This window comes from Myxocyprinus asiaticus, chromosome 2 (genome assembly GCF_019703515.2).
Source record: "Myxocyprinus asiaticus isolate MX2 ecotype Aquarium Trade chromosome 2, UBuf_Myxa_2, whole genome shotgun sequence".
In the NCBI taxonomy this organism is placed as follows: domain Eukaryota; kingdom Metazoa; phylum Chordata; class Actinopteri; order Cypriniformes; family Catostomidae; genus Myxocyprinus; species Myxocyprinus asiaticus.
Window position 1 is genome coordinate 4,260,664 of NC_059345.1, and position 22,128 is coordinate 4,282,791.

The 22,128-nt window shown below is 37.5% G+C and overlaps 1 pseudogene; it reads right to left on the reverse strand.

Moving 5' to 3' along the window:
- Positions 1 to 22,128, reverse strand: part of LOC127455036 (M-protein, striated muscle-like) — an 86,003-nt pseudogene that overhangs the window by 38,311 nt on the left and 25,564 nt on the right.

Below are 22,128 nucleotides of genomic sequence, written 5' to 3' on the forward strand. Positions count from 1 at the left end.
GTTTAAATTAAATTAAATTGTGCATAGCCTATAACTACACCAAAACATAATGTCTGAAGAGGTTAAGCACATAAGCAAATTGATAAGTTATCGATAACTTGAAAACTGTGTCTTAGGAAATATTTATAAATTAAATGACTAATAAAATGCACTTGGAATTGAATCAATGGGTCTGGCTGACAAATGTGTTTCATAAAGGATAAGTGAGCATGCTGCTCAGCACAAAGTGTCATGGTTGTTAAGGGGCATGACAGAAAGGCATTACGGTAAAGCAAGAGATGAGGACATGCAGAGAGGACTGGTTTAAAAACACTGAGGGGTTGGCAGAGGGTGCATGAGAGAACAGGTGAGCTGGTTTGTAGTCACCGCTATGTTGGATCAGTCGTGACCCAAACTAGAGGAGGTCTACAAGTCCTGACCCCGCCTCCCAGGAGAATGCAGGGGTGGAGCTTCAGAGTTTGGTGGGTATGGCCTTGACACTACAGTGCCATAGATGGCATGTGGAAATGTGTAAGTCAAATGGAACTGGGTGGCTAAGTATGGTGGGCAAAATTGTGAATGTTGGCAGTTTAAATTATGTGATTTTAAGAAAAAACAAAACAAAACAAAAACAACAACAATATACTAATAGCCTAAAATTAGAAGTTATAAAAATAACAGTTCATAGATGACTCACCAATAGCAGCTTTAACTACAATAGCCTCAGACTCCTGTGAGCATTCACTGATTCCCGCAGCATTGACGGCTCTTACACGGAAAACGTAACTCTCTCCTGTGGTCAAGCCATGACAGATAAACCTGTATGAACACATATGGAGAGATATTGGTTCATTATGACCTCAAATTGGCAACTAACACCGCTAATTTAGCCATTTATTAGTGATGTTATATTAGTGACTCACATTTCATCTGAAAACTGCTTCTTGTATGTATAGTTTGATGTTAGACTGCTGACTCTACTATTTTGTAATGTGTTAGTTTGTTGTTGTTGATGATTTTCAACTTTTTATGATTTCTTACCTAGCGCCTTTAACAGGCTTATTGTTGCACGGCTCCCAGGTGTTGTTCCCTGCAATGCTGCTCTCGATGTAATAGCCCACTAGCTCTTTAGCATCACGGGACGCCTCCCATGAAACCACCACAGATGTGTCTGTATTGCGGGTTGGCACCACACGGCCAGGAGCAGATGGGATATCTGGTGGTGGGTGACAAACAAGCCTATTTCTCTTTATGCTGCAACCAAATTTACATTATATTCAATTAACCCTTTAAGCTTGGATGGGCCCAATCATCAAAATATTAATAACTACAGTCTTAACCAACACAAAATAGGTATTGTTTGAAAGCTTAGGAGCTCTACTTTCCAGTAGACATATATGAACAAAATTTGCTGACAAATCAGAAGTGTTTCGTTTTGATAATCTATGAAAAAAAAAAAAAGCACTCTACATACTGTATTATTGCAATCAGTAAAAACATCAGACTCATCAAATAGCCATGTTGTCATATGTTGTTGGAAAGCTCTCAAAGAGTAGAATACAACCAGCCTATTTGTTTTACTCATAGAAAGAAATATAGCGAGTAATAGCTAAGTATATGTATTTGACAATTATGTTGGTGTTGCTTTTATGCCTCGTTTTCACTTATAACGTCACGAAAAATAAACAGAACATAAAATATTGCATACCATTAGAGGAGGTGATTATCTTACAAACAAGCCACACACAAGGTAATCGGTTGCATAGATCATTAGATAATCCACACGAAGCACAATATTACATATGGCCACCAGGAGATGGCGCCAAGTACATGACACAAACTCGATGCAGACTCGTTGAATCAAAAGCACTAATTCTGCTAAAATCATGTCTCCATGCTATGTAAACCTTTAGTCTTTGTTGTGTTTGCATGTGTAATTAGTTCTTATGTACAATTATTATGTTTTATTTGTTTGGAGAGTCTTTTGTAAACATGGAGACGTTTTGGGGCACTAAGAGAAATTATTTTTGTAATGCTATAACTTTTGATTGCTTTGTCGTATCAACACAATTTTTTTTCTCAGTTGACATGATTGGGAACAAAACAAAACAGTTTTTTCGGAGCCACCTTATTTACACCCAGAGATAAATAATGTCAAATCAGAAAAATACGAAAAAAAAGAAAAACATTTTTTTGTGATTTTTCAGCAGTTTCTTAGACTGAGAGTCTCAGAATGTATCATAATCTAAATCATTAAAACATTTGAAAATATTTCTTTACAATGATACCAAACACTTGACCCTCCTTGTTTGGTTTTTGACGAGCTATATGCCTTTAATTTTGGGTATGCCACTGAAACAGGAAATCTTTAAAAACACATTCAGAGTTTAAAGGGTTAACTTCTATAAATTACACATTTCTATGCGTACTGTAATCACTTGGGTTGCAACATTTCATATATATAATAATAATAATATTGAATGTAATAAATGTAAAATTAAATCTAATATTCACAATATGCATGATAAATTAGGAAAGAGTATAATACAAACAAATGCATTATAATGCTTAAATGCATTATAATAAAAATAATAATAATAACCTTAATTTGGTTTCACTTTACAGTAAGCTAACATGAACTAACAACAATCATTTTGCAGCACTTATCAACTTTGCTAATGTTCATTTCAACATATAATAATACATTTTCAGAATTCAAAGTTGTACATGATTACATTAATAAATGCACAATGAACTAACATGAAATAACCATGAACAATTGTACTTTTATAAATTAGCATTAACCAAGATTAATAAATGCTGCAAAAATATATTGTTCATTGCTAGTTTATGTTACTTAAAGTTGCTGTAAGTGAATTTTAGCCATTCTAGAATTTCCATAAACTGAGCCGTTAGATTAGCCACGCCCCGTTTTCCCCAAAACCCGGCACTCAAAAGATACCAACTGAGCTTTATTGAGACCGACATGAACAGAAACGGTTGTCAAAAACAACAGCAGCAAAATAGCGCCCTCAACTGACAACTGTTATGAGCAACATGACATAAAAATGGCATTAAGCCTCAATAATTTGCTGCAACTACAATACTATAAGAACGTGCAGAATGATTGACAGGTCGAAAGCGTCAGAGACCATGGCCCGTGTACACATTTTTATTTGCTGTTTATAGAGTTTAGTGCTGTCACAGAGACCGGTGAGATATCTCTCAACACTTATTTCATTAATATCTTTCAGGAAGTAAATCATGTAAAAATCACTTACAGCACCTTTCAAATTATAATGTAAAAAACATACTGGTCAAAATTAAGAAAATGTTTACATTTACAAGAGAACTCATGGAAATAGCTGTGATGTGACCCCTTTAACATGACATTATTGAGCATATTTTTAAGGATGTATATGATTGTAATCGTACCCAGTTTGTCCCCGACTGTGGTGGATTCGGTCGGTTCTGATGGTTCTCCGACACCAGCCGAGTTACAGCAGCGAACACGGAAGCGGTACGACTTTCCCTCCGCCAGATCAAACAGAGCAAACCGCGGTGATTTCACTGGGATATCAGTATTCACCCGCTGCCAGCTGTCCGTGCCTGACACACACTATGCACACACACACACATACACACAATAAATAAACAAGGCCTAATACCATAAACAAATTATGAAATCTTCATCAAATTACAGTGGGATTCAAAATTCTGAGTCCATATTCTATTTTAAGTTGGAAATAACCAGAAAGATTTAAGATTTTGAAAAATGAAAAACAAAGAAACATTATGACATAAAATGAATAAGAAATATTTAAGTTACTGCCACTTAACAGGTCTTCAGACAACAACAAAAAAACATAAATAAAAAAATTACTATTGAGCCATTGGCTTCTAAACAGAAACATTAAGGAGTCAAATGGCTGTTTCAGAGACTTTTGAATCCTACTGTACATCAATGGCACTGGTGGGAGTGTGAAATCAGTTCTGACCTTTTCCACGTAATACATGATCCCTTCATGACCTTTCTCACCAGGGGGCTTCCAGCTTAACACCACATAGTTTCTAGTGGCCTCTATGACGGTGAGCTCGCAAGGTCTGCCTGGAACTATGCCCTCTGTAGTCATTCAAAATAAAATACAGCACATGATATTGGCAGATTTATTGATCTGTTTAGGTTATAAACTGTGGGAGGCATGTTCAATGAGAATATAATGATGATAATAAAGGACATGCCAAACGCACAGGGTTCCCACACCGGTTGACCAATGAATTGTCCACTCACAATCTGAAGCGTATTGCATTTAAAACTGGCAAGTAGTTCCAGATTAGGTTCGCCAATCTGTTTGTTTAACTACACTTCTCAGTAGCAGGATGGTAGCATCGCTATTCTTGTCTTAATCTTTTCATCTGCAAAAATGTTGTATTGATTACGTCGCGGGAGGTGCATTGACATTTTGGTTCTGTGGCATGTTGCTTGTGAGTGTCTATGTGTGTGCGTATGTATGTGTGTGACAGCGAGTGAGAGAGAGAGTGCGAGGGTGCTTTCCACACAGTAGTGGTGTTAACCACCATGCAAACCACGCAAATGTGTGGGGCCCGGGAGGGCTGACGGTGACGTGTTGTTTTGTGTTCACATGCAGTGATGCTGTTTACACTCGTCTCGGAGCGGTTTACATGCATTGTAAAGGCAAAGTGCTGCAGGTTCACCCATTCACACAATTCCAAACATTTGAACCCACTTAAAGTTATTATACAAATCTAAAAACGCAACACAGTATCACTGAAATTTAAGGAGGAACATTCAGACTCCAGGAAGTCACAAATAAGACAAGGACAACATCCAAGGAACTGCAGGTCTCTCTCGCATCAATAAAGGTCACGGTTCATGACTCCACTATCAGAAAGACACTGGCCAAAAATGGCATCCATGGAAGAGTGGCGAGGCAAAAACCACTGCTAACCCAGAAGAACATTAAGGCTTGTCTGAATTTTTCCAAAACACACCTTGATGATCCTCAAAGCTTTTGGGAGAATGTTCTGTGGACTGATGAGTCGAAACTGGAACTGTTTGGAAGACAGGAGTCCCGTTACATCTGGCGTAAATCAAACACAGAATTCAACAAAAAGAACATCATACCTACGGTCAAGCATGGTGGTGGTAGTATGATGGTGTTGGGATGCTTTGCTGCTTCAGGGCGACTTGCAATAACTGAGGGAAACATGAATTCTGCTCTCTACCAGAAAATCCTAAAAGGAGAACGTCTAGTCATCAGTCCATGAGTTGAAGCTCAAGCGCAACTGGATTATGCAGCAAGACAATGATCCAAAGCATATGAGTAAGTCCACCTCTGAATGGCCCAAAAGAAGCAAAATTAAAGTTTTGGAGTGGCCTAGTCAAAGTCCTGACTTGAACATGATTGAGATGCTGTGGCAGGACCTTAAACAGGCAGTTCATGCTCGAAAATCCTCCAGTGTGGCTGAACTAAAGCAGTTCTGCAAAGAAGAGTGGGCCAAAATTCCAGCACAGCGTTGTGAAAGACTGATCTCCAGTTATTGGACGCGTCTGGTTGCTAAAGGTGGCACAACCAGCTATTAAGTTTAAGGGGATTGACGCTGACTACCACCGCTGGAGTCGTGAGTTCGAATCCAGGGCGTGCTGAATGACTCCAGCCAGGTCTCCTAAGCAACCAAATTGGCCCAGTTGCTAGGGAGGGTAGAGTCACATGGGGTAACCTCCTCGTGATCGCTATAATGTGGTTCACTCTCGGTGGGGCATGTGTTGAGTTGTGCGTGGATGCTGCGGAGAATAGCGTGGGCCTCCACAAGCGCTACGTCTCCACGGTAACGCACTCAACAAGCCACATGATAAGATGCGCGGATTGACGGTCTCAGACGCGGAGGCAAGTGAGATTCGTCCTCCGCCACCCGGATTGAGTCACTACACCACCACGAGGACTTAGAGCGCATTGGGAATTGGGCATGCCAAATTGGGGAGAAAAAGGGTGTTGTGGTATAAGATTTTATTAATGACAATTTCCATGGGCTCGAAATGACCATTTTTAAGTACTTTTTCAGGTTTTTCAGGACTGTGGGAACCCTGAAAATAACGGGGATCTTTTAAATTTCTCACCCACTGGCTCCTCCTCCGTTACTATTATCTGTCCAGTCCAAGGAGCAGATGTACCTAAAGAAAGAAAGAAAGAAAGAAACTGCATGATTGTCTGTTTTGTTTTGTTTTGTTTTGTTTTGTCATTTGCTTGTGGTTACCTTTTCTCGCACGGTCTGCGGGGTCCATCGCTGCTACTGGTTCAGATACACGTGACGGGCGGCTCATGCCGGCCTTATTCACAGCACGCACACGGAACATGTAGCTGCGTCCTTCCACAAGACCGGTCACAGGGAAACGTGCAAACTTCACCGGAGTGTCATTACATTGTGCCCAGTGTGCAGTGCCAACTTCACACCTGCAGACAAAAAGAGAGAGAAGGAAAGTTAATGAACCGTGAAATGCATTCCTTTACGAAACATCAGTATTGTTTCTGAACAAGCCTTGGCAAAACAGTCAGAAAGATGAGTCTAGAACCAGGCCAAATTAGACAATTTGTCTGTGAAATGTCAAAATGAAACTTGTATAAGGCTCGTACAACATTTGAACGAGTTTAATGTGATTTTTATAAAATCATACTGAGTCATTTCTGCTAGAGAATCCAGCTAAAAGAGGTTTCTGATGGTAGCTGGTGTTGAATGGGTTCTAGCTAGTTCATTTATAATCATTAGGTGGTCCAAACTAGTCCAAGCTGGCCTAAATGGTTGATGTGGCTGAGGTCGACCTTGTAGACCATCTTGGTCAACCTCTACCTTAGAGAAGCAACAAACCAGGCTGATCAGCTATAAACATTTAAAACCAGATACCATCAGAAGCGGGTATTAGTTGGAGATTCCAGCAGGGAAATTAAATGTAGTGTTTAGTTGGAGTCTGCTTAAGGTTGATTTATTCTATAGGTGTTTGACTGTGTTTTTACTAAATTTATATGGTTTAGAGGTTTTTCTGCAACGATTGAAAAAGGATGAAGTGACCTGTCAACAAAGTAGCCCAAGATGGCACTTCCGCCATCCACAGCCGGCTGTTTCCAGGTAACGATGACATAATCCTTATTGGCCTCCTGACAATACACATCTAACGGAGCACCTGGGGCACCCGCAATATCAGCATCAGCATCTAGTACAAACACAAACAAAATACAGTGTGAATGTTTCAGAATTTACCATTAGTTTACATTTTTTAAAGTTGGAAAGTTTGTAAAGTTAATAGCCTATTTTTTACTAAAACTCAAACCAAGATGATAAATAAAAAAATTGTAAACTGAAAAAAATAATAATGCAGAGTATATGCAAACTAAAAGTTAAAAACAATGGTTTAACTGGAAAAATAACAACAAATGGTCAGTTTTGTAGTCATCTGTCCATCACATGAACTATAATTTCTAAAATAATAATAATAATAAAAACAATTAAATAGAAATTGAATTTTGTTCAGGAAATAAAACAGAAATTAACTGTGAATTTAAATTAAATGTAAAATATTTTTGAAAATAGTATCAAAATAAAAACGAACTAAGCATTTACATTTATGCATTTGGCAGATGCTTTTATCCAAAGTGACTTACAGTGCCCTTATTACAGGGACAATCCCCCTGGAGCAACCTGGAGTTAAGTGCCTTGCTCAAGGACACAATGGTGGTGGCTGTGGGCATTGAACCAGCAACCTTCTGCTTACCAGTTCGGTGCTTTAGTCCACTACACCACCATCTCCAGCAGTACTATAATAACCTTAAAGAAGTTAAATGCTTTAGCAATTGGAGACTCAGTAGGAGAGTTTGGATGGAATTCTAATTGTAATTCAAGTTTTAAAAGTGTATTATAATGTACAGCATGAACTTTGGCGACTGATATTGTGTTTAGAATGTAATGTATTCAGAACTTAAAGTGCTTTAAAAGACATTCGAAAGCTACTTGACTTGAATGTCAGCACAGACAAAGTTAGGAGTGACCGGGATAAATTTAGATTGGAACATGAGCTGGGATGAGGACATACACAACTTACATACAACTACAAGATGTCCATTTAGAGTTTGTCCATTGCTCTTTTTCTTGTAATAATAATCTGAATCCATTTAGAACATTTTGAAACACATGAACAACAGAAAACAAATTAAAGGTTTGGGAAATATTTAAACAACTAAACCATTAAAATGTAATAATCTCACAGTTAAAAATGTAAAATGGAAGTGCATTGGATAATCTTACTCATAAGGAAGTATCAAATCAAATTGCATAATGAATTTCTACATGTTTCTAATAAATTTAGGGCAAAGTCAGCTATTTGATAGCTGTGACTTGCCCAAGGTCACACAGTTAGATAACAATGCAAAACCTACCATGAGTTTTTCCATTGTGTGTCAGAGTGTGTGCACATGTCTGTCATGTCACAATGGTCTAAACGTACAAGTTTACAGTGAGACTGCATGCCATTGTAAAGGACTCCCTGTTTTTACAAACTCACATATAGGCTGTCAACATGAAATCTAAATATACAATATTTTCTTTCTTAGTATGCATTCCTGGTCTTATTGTGCACAATTCATCAGTGAAAAAACTGATAAATCTTTTATCAAAATATAATAACTTGTATAATATATAAAATGTATAACCACCTCTGAAACGACTTTCTTTTGTGCTGATGTCACCAAGTCCTCTTATTTTCAATCCCTCCCTTCCAACCACCTGTTATATTCAGTATGAAATCTACTTTTTATTCATTCAAAAATATAGTCCCACCCTATATTTTTCTCGTGAATCATCCAGTTTCACTCGGAAACACGTTACACATTATGGAAGTAAAATAGGTTGCAAACACTGTTTCGTGTTCACTTCAAAGTAGTACATTCATCCGATTCATTTAAATTAGTTGATTCAGTACTTTTTACTTTCTAGTCTTTAACCTCCTGAGCTCCGAGCGTGACTGCTGTGAGCATTTTCCATTTCCCTTTTTGATTTGTAACTAGTAGCACCTAATAAACATGCAGAAATTCTAGTGGACAGCAGGACTAAGTGGAGAAGTTTTAATAATACTAAGCTATAGAAAGTCAGATTTTTTAAAGCAAACAGTTTATGTTTCCAGGAGTGTTGGTTATTCACATTTTTGACACGTTACAGACATCAAAGCTGATTTTCTGTAAAGCTGCTTTAGAACAATGTGTATTGGGAAAAGCACAAATAAAAAACTTGATTTGACTTGATTTGACTCTTATGTTACAATGCTCTTTTCTACTTTGGCAACAAAATCTCAATGTTCTCTCTTTGCACTGTCAACCATGATAAAATAATATTATACATTATAAATTCTGAATCTAAGTACTGCTATAGCATGCTCCCTTGCTCCCTATTTAGTGAATGACTTAACCTCCAGTGTGCTGTCTGTTTGAAATGCACCATATTTTCCTCCCAACTCCATATAAAGCCTCTGAAAGCAAAAAAGTATAATTTCTCAATGTGAAAATGCACATTAAAAATAGGATACCTAATGAAAATCTTGCGCTATTGTACACATTAGTGTACATTGTGTTAAGAAGCGTGCCGTTTTGCGATAAATCGCTCCAATTTTTAAAATGGCATATCGGATGAAAGTAGAGACTAAGGATGTGCCCGAAGCCGAATACCTTATTAGGAAAAGCACAAATAATGACTTCAAAATGAATAATGGATTCATCCGAATAATAGAAAAAATATTCGTTTGACTGATTATCCAAGAAGCACAAAGATAAAGTAACATTTTAAATAAACATCCAAAATGACAAAGAAATTATGAGTCTGTGAAGTCAATATTAGTAGCTTACTAAAGTGTATAACTTAGGAATGAAAATGCACATGGTGTGATTTCAGATCGGATGGGCGTGGTCTTGAAACAGTTTGCGGTCTCCGTTAATTGTGCGCAGGGCCGTTTCTAGGCATAGGCGAACTAGGCGGTTGCCTAGGGAGCCACCTGCTGAGGGGGCGCCAAAGAGGAGGCCGCCGCAACTCACCCCACAGCCCAGAGTTTTCTGAACTGAGATCAGTCAGTTTAAATTAAATCAAATTATGCATTGCATATATCAAAGCCAAAATACAACGTCCATGCATTGTACATGGGGTCGCACGAGGTTATACTTTAAAAAGGCTAATAACCGATTAATTGGCTGGTTTTTAAAATCAATTTATAGAATGTTAACAAATGTAATTAGTCTTTCCTTACTATGACGGGCATAGACATAGAGGCTACAAAAGTCCAAAATTAACTAAATCCCAGATGCAGTTTATTGTGCAACCAAAATCCCAATAATAACCAGATAAAATGAAGATTTGGTGCATAACACGGGACTTTTGACTTCACACAAGCCCTGAATACATTTATTTATTTCATGACTCTTATTTTGAAATTTTGCAGATAGCCGATAGTTCTAAAAAACAAAAATCGGCACTGATTTATCGGTTTACCTATAATTTCTAATAATATAAATTATTAAATATATAAAGTAAATAATTTTTTTATTTGTTACAGTATTCTCAGCATGGACATGCTGAATGGCTATTACTGTAAGCACTCTTCATCTACTGCATAGTTACTGCATAACAACTAGCATGAATGAGTTGGCTTGTGATAATGTTGCAGAATTAAAATCAGTTCATATGAAGACTGAATTGGTCCTTACCTCTGACAAAGACATAAGCGGAGTGTGTCTCGTAGACAGATTTGGTGATGACGCGGAGTGTATATAGCCCCTCGTCCTCCTTGTTGAGGTGTGTGAGAGTGAGTGTGGCTCTGTCACCGCTCCAGTGTGTCTGAACCCATTTTGAAGGCACCAACAGTTTATCTGGCACAAACACAAACACTTCCATGCATTATGCATAACAAGGTAGAAATACTAGACACTGTTGGGTAGAAATATACAGAACAAGAAATGTGAAATTCTATTAATTCATTCTCCTGTTTTTTAAATTGTAACATCTGATATAGTTCTTAATCTATTATAGTTCTAGTTATGCATATTATGGCATAAAATATGAATTGATGTTTATTAAATTCTTATATTAAGTACTAATAAATTCTTAAATAAATTCTTAATAAAGGATTTGAAATAAACAGATGAGATACACTTTATTTTTTAAATGGTTAGAAAAAAATAAATAAATGACCCGATAATGGGCAAAGAATGCCCACAAAAATAAAATCCAGGGGGCAAATATTGCCCCAAAATGTAAAAGTTAATTTCTGACACTGCTAGGAGGTAATGGTAGCCACTCTTTTTGATGACAGGCTTTGGCTCTGGCATTTCTGAATAACCAGAGCAACATTTCAGATGGTATGCGATGGTATTAATATATTCACATGGCTTGTTGTGGTTAAGTCACGTGACTTTTTTGATGCGCATCTATATCAGAATCAGAATCAAAATCAGAATGAGCTTTATTGCCAAGTGTTCTCATGAACACAAGGAATTTTTTTGGGTGATAGGAGAAACAAGTGTACACAGAACATTACAGTGAGACAGAATATAAAACAAGGTAAGAGTATAAATAGACACAAATAATAGGACATATAACAGAATGGTGTATGTACATGTGCATGTGGTAATGTATGTGCAAGGTAGGGGTATGTAGTTATTGAATTAAACACTGTTTGTGAATTTACCTATATACATGAGATACGCATTTACATTATTGCACTATAGGGGAGTCCTGAGGCAGTTTAATTGTTCATGAGGAAAATGGCCTAAGGGTAAAAATTGTTCTTGTGCTTGGATGTCCTGGCGCTAGCGCCAGCCAGAGGGCAACAGTTCAAAGAGGGAGTGGGCAGGGTGTGTGGGGTCCAGAGTGATTCTACCTGCACGTTCCCTCACTCTGGAGACTGAGGGTGGGCAGGGGGCACCAATAATCCTCTCAGCAGTCCTGACTGTGCATTGTAGTTTCCTTCTGTCTGATTTGGTGGCTGAACCAAACCAGACAGTTATAGATGTACACAGGACAGACGAACTGTGTCAGCAGCTCCTGTGACAGGTTGAACTTCCTCAGCTGGTGAAGGAAGTACAACCTCTGCTGAGCCTTTTTCACAATGGAGTCTATGTGGGTGTCCCACTTCAGGTCCTGAGATTTGGTAGAGCCCAGGAACCTGAATGACTCCACTGCTGCCACAGTGCTGTTCAGGATGGGGTTGGGGGTGGGGTGTGGTTGGATGGGTGGATTTCTCCTGAAGTCCACTATCATCTCAAATGTTTTGAGCGTGTTCAGCTCAAGGTTGTTGTGACCGCACCAGACAGCCAGCTGATCAACCTCCCGTCTGTATGCAGACTCATCACCGTCATGGATGAAGTGACGTGACCACAGACATGAGAGCGACAGGTCTGTAGTCATTAAGTCCTGTGATTTTGGGTTTTTTGGGGACCTGAATGATGGTGGAGCATTTGAAGCAGCAGGGAACTTCACACTTCTCCAATGATCTACTGAAGATCTGTGTGAAGATGGGGGCCAGTTGGTCAGCGCAGACTTTCAGACAGGCAGGTGAAACACTGTCTGGGCCTGAAGCTTTCCTAGTCTTTTGTTTCCTAAAGTCCCGGCACACATTCTCCTCACAGACCATAAGTGCAGATTGAGTAGCAAGAAGGGGGAGGAGGGAGGTTCCAGGAGATGTTGGTGTGTGTGTGTGTGAAGCGAAGATCAGAACAGGGGAGTGGTGTGAGACTTGGATTTTCAAACCTGCAGTAAAACACATTCAGTTCATCAACCAGCAGATGACTTTATACAGAGCGAGGGGGAGGTGTCATGTATTTGGTGATGCTTTTTAGGCCTTTCCACACAGATGCAGGATCTTTGGCTGAAAACTGTTTTTTAAGCTTTTCAGAGTAGCTTCTTTTAGCCACTCTGATTTCCTTAGTAAGTGTGTTCCTGGCTTGGTTGTACAATGTTTTATCCCCACTTCTGTAAGCATCTTCTTTGGCATGATGAAGCTGTCTGACTTTTCCTGTAAACCATGGTTTATTGTTATTGAATGATAAAAATGTCCTGGGTGGGATGCACATATCCTCACAGAAACTGATATGATATCACAGTATCTGTGAGCTCGTCCAGGTCTGTGGCTGTAGCCTCCAAAACACTCCAATTAGTGCAGTCAAAGTAGGCTTGTAGTTTCAGCTCTGCTTCATTGGTCAATCTCTTTACAATCCTCACTACAGGCTTAGCTGATTTTATTTTCTGCTTGTAGGTCGAGAGAAGATGATCTAGACAGTGATCAGAGAGTCCTAAAGTTGCATGTGGGACAAAGAGATATGCATCCATTACAGTCGTGTAGTAGTGGTCCAATATATTTCTTTCTCTGGTGGGGCATGTGATGTGTTGTTTGTATTTTGGCAGTTCACGGGTGAGGTTAGCTTTATTAAAATCTCCCAGAATAATGATAAGAGAGTCCGGGTGTTGTTGCTCCATGTCTGTGATGTGATCAACCAGCTGTTGCAACGCTGCGTTCACGCATGCTTGTGGCGGGATATAAACACTCACCAGAATAAACGAGGAAAACTCCCGCGGCGAGTAGAAAGGCTTACAATTGATGAAGAGTGCCTCTAAATTAGGACAGCACATCTTCTTCAACGCTGTTACATACGTACACCAACTTTTGTTTATGTAAAAGCATATATTACTATATAAATTCAATAGAAATGTATTTGTTAAATGTGTTTCCATTGTAATTCATGCAAATGCCTTCTTATCAAATAAAAAAAGGGATCCACCTCAAGTGGACATACATATTTTTTAATGCATATTTTGAGATTTTATTCACATCTTGGTGTTTCCATTAAACCGCTTAAACTTTATGGACCGGCCGGTGGGTCCAAAGGGGGGCAATATATCGTGAAAATGTTTACGCTTAATACGTCCCTGTATACATAAGTCAGGCATACGAGGTATCATTTGAAATCTTATAATCTTACATTTTCAGAGATAACCATCTATTCTGCATTTATGTTACATAAAATTCATTAGAGCGCCACCTATGTTTCAGATCTGTATATTGTGATGGAATGTAATAGAGAAAAAAATGTTTTATTCATGTCTTGCTGTCATCTAATGGAATAAAATTAGACTTTTCAAAGTGAGGTAGATTGAACAGAACCAGAATTACATGTTTACAAACAACAACAAGAATATATCACAAAGTGAAATATGTCATCAAATTTTGTCATCAAAAATATATATTTTAAACTTTCTGTTTATTATAAGATTATAAACATATACAATATTATTTATGAATAATTGGAGTCTTTTTTTTTTTTTATTTGGGGGGTTTTCTGAAAAATGAGACCAATTTTTTGCAGTTAGTCCACAGTATGTGTGAATGGTGAGCTTTTACATTTGATTGTGAAAAATTGTCAGTGGCAACCCAAAAATGCACCACAGTTTAAGGGCATTTGTGTGTGTGTGTGTGTGTGTGTGTGTGTTATAAACTAATATTTGCATAAACAAACGTGGATGAAAACCCAATTATTTATGACACATCTTGTAATGGCAAATATTAGCTTTTTTTATTATTATTGCCATCGTCTGATTATCAAACCATTACTAGACCGATATTGCAAGTACAGATGATCAGGGTTTATATTTTCCAATTCAAACAGTATGCTTTTACCAGGTATGGATTCGACAGTATGGATTTCTAAAATCAGTCAGCATATTATAATATTGGTTATTGGCCATTTTATCAGCTAAATACCATTGCATTCATAGTAAAAAATGCATATAAAGAGAATATGCTCATATGCCAAAAGCTGGTCCCTAAAGGATAATACTCCTCTGCTATTCTGCTATACTTCAACATTATCAACATAAAATAATCCAAAATTACAGCATCTATTTAGCATAGAGATCAATTGTTAGACATGAACACTTGGATTCTAGAGAGCCCAGGCGATGTTGCCCCAAAGCAACTTGTCAAAGGCCCTGTTTACAACTGGTATTAACATTCATCTTGAGTGATCGAATCACAAGTGGCCAGTGGAGACAGATTACCATTTACATCTGGTATTAGCATGCTCAAATGCGTCTCCTGTGACCACTTGTAAACAGATATTCTAAGGAGGCTCCTCTGATTTCATGACTTCACAGATCTTTCTATGTCAGTGTGTTGCTGAATGTTGATGTCAGGCATACCCAAGATGCTCTGTGAAGTCTTAGAAGTTTAAAACATTTGTTTTGGTCCAAAACTTACCATCTCTGTACCACTCTATCTCAGGTTGGAAGCGTTGCAATGCTGGGTAGATGATGACAGAGCAGCCCAAACTCAACGTCTCACCCTCACGGCCAAAAGACACACCAAACTTCTCCACAATGTGTGTCTCGAACTTCACACCGTACTCCAGACATGGGGCTGCAGCACACACATACACACATTACATTCAGCTTTCTGTTGTGCAAATGCATTTAACACATCGATGGCAAGTCTGGACTCCAAATTCACCTTCAGCAGGAAGCAATGATTACATACCCACACATGTAATGCAACACAGATACGTATTTACAATGATGTATACAACAGTGGTTCTCAACTTTTGGTCTCAGGTCTGTTCTGATAGGTTCACGGACATTATTATTTATAAATAAATAGTAAAATGCAACTAACCATATAATCGTGCATAATTATGAAATCAAAACAAATAGGCTTAAAACTAGGGCTGTCAATCGATTAAAAACTTTAATCAAATTACATGATATGCTGATTGATTAATCAAATTAATCACAATTAATCTCATATATAAATATTTTCTGAGTAAGGCCCTAAATATATAATAATTAAATAATTAAAAATAGTTTGAATTTTGAATGCAATATACAGTCTATTATAAATATAATAATTCAGGTAATTAAAATGCATTACATTACTGTGGCAGATGATTAAAGCATTGATATGACAATACAAAAAGTGGGCTTAGAAGGCAAAATATTTTTTTATATTCATATTATTGAACATAAGCCAATCATTGAATTTGTTAATCTATCTGAGATAGATTTATAATAAGTGCTTTACTAAGGACACGTCAATGTTTGGAGTGTCTCACTTTGGTTGTGCAATGCGCCGCGTCATAAACGCCGTGTTTTTAGGTCGCTGTGTCAAGTTAAACGTATTGAAACTTCGAAAAACACCTGTTGAGATCCCTGCATTCGAAATTGCGCACTCAGCTGTGTTTGAATGCAAGAACACGTTCTCATGTTGTTCTGTCGCTAGTGTCAAGCAAGCCTGAGTATGGTTTCGTTGTCTGTACAACTGCGCATTGCCTATACAGCTAGAGTTTTGCTTACTGCCCCCTGCTGAAAACAAGAACTGGTAGGAATATTTCTTAATTCATTGCATTTAGTGTTTTAACGCGTTATTTTTAATATAATTAATCACACCGATTTAACGTGTTAAATTGACAGCCCTATTAAAAACACTTCCCATATCTTTTGTTGTTGACGTCAAAAAATGTTCAATCAAACTCTACGGTATTTTGCGTCAAAATCATCTGTCACATGGTAGAATCTAGCCAAATTAGACAGACAGGTAGGTTGTGTGACATGCTCAAAAACCATGAACAAAACAACACAAGGTAAAATAAAATACAATCTATTCAGGGTGTCCACGCATCCTTGAAAACCTGGAATTTTGCAATGCAGTTTTCCAGTCATGGACAATACCTAAATGTCCTGGAAAATAATTATTTGTCCTGGAAAATATTTTAGTATAATGAAACTGTTTGACTAACTAACAAGGTTTGTGCTACATGTACAAAAACATGGTAACGATCGGGACTCAGGATAGGTGTGAAATACACAAATTTGTATCATTTTGACACTGCCGTGGCTGTGCATTGTAAAACAACATCAACAATTGATTATCATGAACGAAGCCCTTTCACGTACATTCAATGACATGATGCGGTCTTTACACCTCGGCATGTGAATAAATGTTTAATAATTCAACGATCAGAGTCCACTTATACTGCGGTTACCACACGTAGGGCCCTATGATTTCTGCGATTCGAAAAACACAGACGCAATCACTAAATGCAGTCATAAAAATGAAATTAGCTATAAAACTAAAAAATATCATATTTGGGATAAAAATGAATGTTTGAATGCACAATTAATCGAATCAAAATCGCAATATGTCCTAGTGTGATTATTAAACCGTAAAATGCTGCGATTTAATTGAATAAATATATAATCTGCATGTGCTGCATGCTTCAAAATGAATGTGTGAAGCCGGCCGCTCATTCACTAAAAAAACACCTCATCATGATCACCACGCACACTCTTGTGTGTGTGTTTAGTAGAAGACAGACAGAAGAGCACTCTGAAGCTACAGCACGGATATACTATATATTTATTTAATTAAATCAAAGCTTTTTGGGGTTTAATAATCACACTGGGTCATGTAGCGAACTGCTTATCTGGAGGTGAGAAACTAATGTCAAAAAATAACAGAAATGCAAAAAGTAAAAGCTTTAAATGGACGTGTTTTGTGCAGTGAATTATTGGCTGCCGAGGGCATGAAACCATACAAATTTAAAAGATACATGTTATTTTAAGAATTGTGCATATTGAGGCTACAGTATGCAGTTTTCTCAATTGTCCTATAAACAATTTTGTTACTGTGTTGGGTCACCACTGAAGCAAAACCAGTTGAGAACCACTGATATAGAAGGGTTAGAAACCTTTTCACATATGTATAACATATCAAGAAGCAAGACAGACTGACAGACATCATTAAATTGACTATGGCGTACAGTAGACCTTAACCCAAAATCAAGAGTAGAGTTGAGGTTAAGAAACGGTGTATAGAAAGACATTTGAAGCAAGAATGTTGAGACAAGCAAAGAGTAATTAACAGAGATGTCACTCTTCCATGCAGACAAACACAAATATACTGTACATACAGGAACTGTAGACACAAAGAATAAAAACAAGATATAAGATATATTATGTCCTGAATGACATAAAAATGTGTCAATAACTTTCTTTTCACAAAGAAACACCAACCTCCACAAACACTTTATGCTATGCATTATGGTAATGTAAAACTATGCACATATTTTTTTACTAAAACTAAAAGTCTTGATAGATACACTGCCTGGCCAAAAAAAAGTTGCATACTGTAATATTTTGTTGGACCGCCTTTAGCTTTGATTACGGCATGCATTCGTCGTGGCATTGTTTCGACAACCTTATGCAACATCACAACATTTATTTCCATCGAGAGTTGCATTAATGTTTGTACGAGATCTTGTATTGATGACAGGAGAGTCGAACCACTCCGTAAAGTCTTCTCCAGCACATCCCAAATACTTTCAATGAGGTTAAGGTCAGGACAGTCTCAGTTTCAGCAATCTCCTTAGTTGTTTTCTTTGCTTGATGCAGACCAATAATTTGCCCCTTCTGAAACACATTAACATCTTTTCCATGACCACGGGATCTGTCTTCCGACATGGTTGTTTAAGAAATGAGAAGCTACACACTGCATCAATTAAAGTAATTGTTGCCAACTGAAACATATTACAGGTTTTCTCAATCGCTTTGGCTCAATTCTCGAATGAGAATTATTTTGTTCAAAACAATAAGTTCAAATTTCTGAACAATTAGTTTCTTGTTCACACCAGATTTGAATTTCTTATTCATTTACGTGTTTTGGCACGTGTGTGCAAAAGAGTCAGTACAATTGTCTACAATTTGCACAATAATTAAATGCGCATGGCTTGCTGATCAAAACTGATGAACTGATTCGCAGTGAAATTGTCACTCTTCTTTCATCGTGTGAGCCATCACACACAAAATGATCCATTCAATTATCAAAATCTGTCAGACATACATGTATATTCCATAAATATCTATGACACGTCTGCTAAATCTCTGGCCAGACCAACAAGAGTGACAGGATGTCCACCAAGAAGATGGGAACTTGTAGTGTTACGTCCTGTGAGGAGGTACAAATGATTGTTTTTTACAGAACTACCGCAGGTTTTTTCATTGTCGGAATGTTTTTTTTTTTTTTTTTTTGCATGGATGTAATTTTGTGGCAATTTTCTGTTCACTATATTTGACTTTACATGTAAGAAATGTGTAAAAATGGACATGCAGATGTGAATTTTCTCTTTACATGTAACACATTGCTACAAATATAAATGTACTGTAAACATACAAATGTGCATATCCTTATTCTGTGTACTACAGTATTGTACAGTATTGACTTTTCCCAGTAAACTTTTACCTACTGTTGAAATCTGTATCTAAAAAGCTCATTGTGATACACGATAGCAATCAGCTAGACAAACCTGACATTCTTGTATAGTACAGTAAGCAGTCAGTGTCAACAAAAAAGTAGAACAAAAATGACATTTGTATATAACAAACATTTCCAGGGTTGACTGCCATGGGGAAAACACACCAAAAACATTTTGACCAGGGCCTGGTTAGCTCAGTGGTAAAAGAGGCAGGCTATCACCCATGGAGTTCGCTAGTTCGCCTCCTAGGGCATGCTGAGTGACTCTAGCCAGGTCTCCTAAGCAACCAAATTGGCCCGGTTGCTAGGGAGGGTAGAGTCTAACCTCGTGGTCGCTATAATGTGGTTCGTTCTCGGTAGGACGCGTGGTGAGTTGAGTGTGGATGGCGTGAAGCCTCCACACGCGCTATGTCTCCGTGGCAACGCGCTCAACAAGCCATGTGATAAGATGCGCGGATTGACAGTCTCAGACGTGGAGGCAACTGAGATTTGTCCTCCACCACCCGGATTGAGGCGAGTCACTACGTGACCACGAGGACTTAAAAGCACACTGGGAATTGGGCATTCCAAATTGGGTGCAAAAAAAAAAAAAAAAAACATTTTGACCAGTACACGATGACAAAATGTATTTTCATTTTGGTGGCATTGACAATTTTACTAACACAATAGCTACTGTTGGTTTTGAAGCATGAATTAAAGGTTTTGGGTGAGTTACTACATTTTGCAGACATGCAGTAGAGTTGTGATGTCCCATAAAACAGTTGTGACAATTGCACTTACAGTTTAGAGAATGTTAAGACTGTTTCAAAGAATGAGCCAAAGCGATTGAGGTAAACTGTAATCACAGCAGTAATGATTCAGTCATAGGCTCTTAAGTATACTTTTTTTTTTTTTTTTTTTGGTCAGGCAGTGTAGATAGATATATGCTCTGTGCTACTGTTGTTTAAAATGTATCTGAAGGTTATCACAGTCTTCAAATATAGTGTACGAATAAACAAAGATGGAAATGTAAAACACTGAGAAGAGACGATCATGCACTTCAGATGAAAAGAGCAACCAGACGGGACTCAAACAACACAAGAACACTAAATGAAAACCTTCGCCCTGTTTACCTTCAAAGCCGAACTTTCTGCTTTCTGCATCCAGCGAATTGGAGACAAAACAGCCATTAATGAGCTGCATTAATAACTTAAGTCTCATGCTGATAGCTTCATACAAAATAGCAAAGCACATATACATTAAATGTCAAAACAAAGACATGAGCTTGTACAGAAATCAGACGCTATTTTGAAATACTTACGGAGTCTGGGAGATGGTAGAGACTCATCGAATTCTCCTTTGAATCCTGAATATCATATTAAACAAAAGACAAAGCCATTTTCATCTAGTAGTTAAACAGAAAAAATGCCATTTTGAAGCAATCTACACTGTAAAAATGTTTTGTCAGGTTACCGGATAAATGCACTTTGTACAGTAACATCTAAATTAACTGGTATATATATATATATATAAAAACATCGGTTTTCATATCTGCATTTTCATGCTTATTACCAAAATTTTAATTTGGTCTATAATTGGCTGATACATCGGTTGCCGACATACAGTACCTAGTCAAAAAATGCATTTTATTTCACTAAATCAACCTGACAAATTAGTTTACACCAACAAAAGTCATTTTTACGTTAGATCAAGTTGAAATAGAACCTTTAGGTAACAATTGCAGATTACCACGTTTTTCAGTTTTTCAGTTTCAGTTTAATGAGTCCACTGCAACAAAATTGCCAGGATGTTACAGTTATTTCTTACAGTTAATTACTGTATTCAGATTTGTACAACCATATTGCTCTGCACTGACGGATAGTCATGTAAATAGTTTTTTTCGTTTAAAGTCACCGTTATGGTGATTATTGTTCCCTTTGGATAAAAATTGAGACCTTAATTTTATCCCAACCAGTGTAAACATAATTTTAGATGAAAAATAAACTGAGAATTTCAAAAAATATATATAACAGATAAATAAACAAAATGCAACTGCATTATTTATATATGCCAAACTGCATGCTTGGGAACCTAAGCGGCAGCATAGTACTTTATCCATTACACTATTACAGTTAATCTGTAAAGACACAATAGTGTAATACAGACAAAGATAATCATTGTGACTCAACAGTACAGTAATTTAAATACACAGTATATGGTAAATTGCACAACTTCTAATGTAAAACTAGCGTGAAAGTAAAGCAACAAGTAGCCAGGAATATAACTTAAATTCACACTTTTTTTATTTTACAATAATAATTGAATGTAATCATTTTAATAGACTTTATTTTAGGAAATAAGAACTTGTGAAAGTTTATGGAAACTACTGGGCAATACTCCCACGATGCTCTCGAAATATTAGGAAAAGTTTACTTTGATTTTTAAGCAACTTTTTTTAGACTTACTTTTGACGACAACAGAAGCAAAAGCTGAGATCTCGCCCTTGCTGTTCATGGCCGACACACGATACTGTGCAGTGTCATCGAAGTCACACCTGCAATTAAAGACAGTGTCCCACATTGTAGCATGTGTACCACACACACATACACATAAACACACACACACATACTGCAGATCATTGTTGAGCGTTTGTGTGTGGTCACCTGTTAATCTCCAGGGAGTGAACATTATAACTGCCATCCACTTTATACTTCCCTGGGTTGGCCATAGGATCAATGCTGACATTGTTCTTGTACCTGAGGAATGGGCAGGAAACAGAGAAGTGAAGAAAAGGGTACGAGTGTGAACAGTGAAGTGCATCAGAG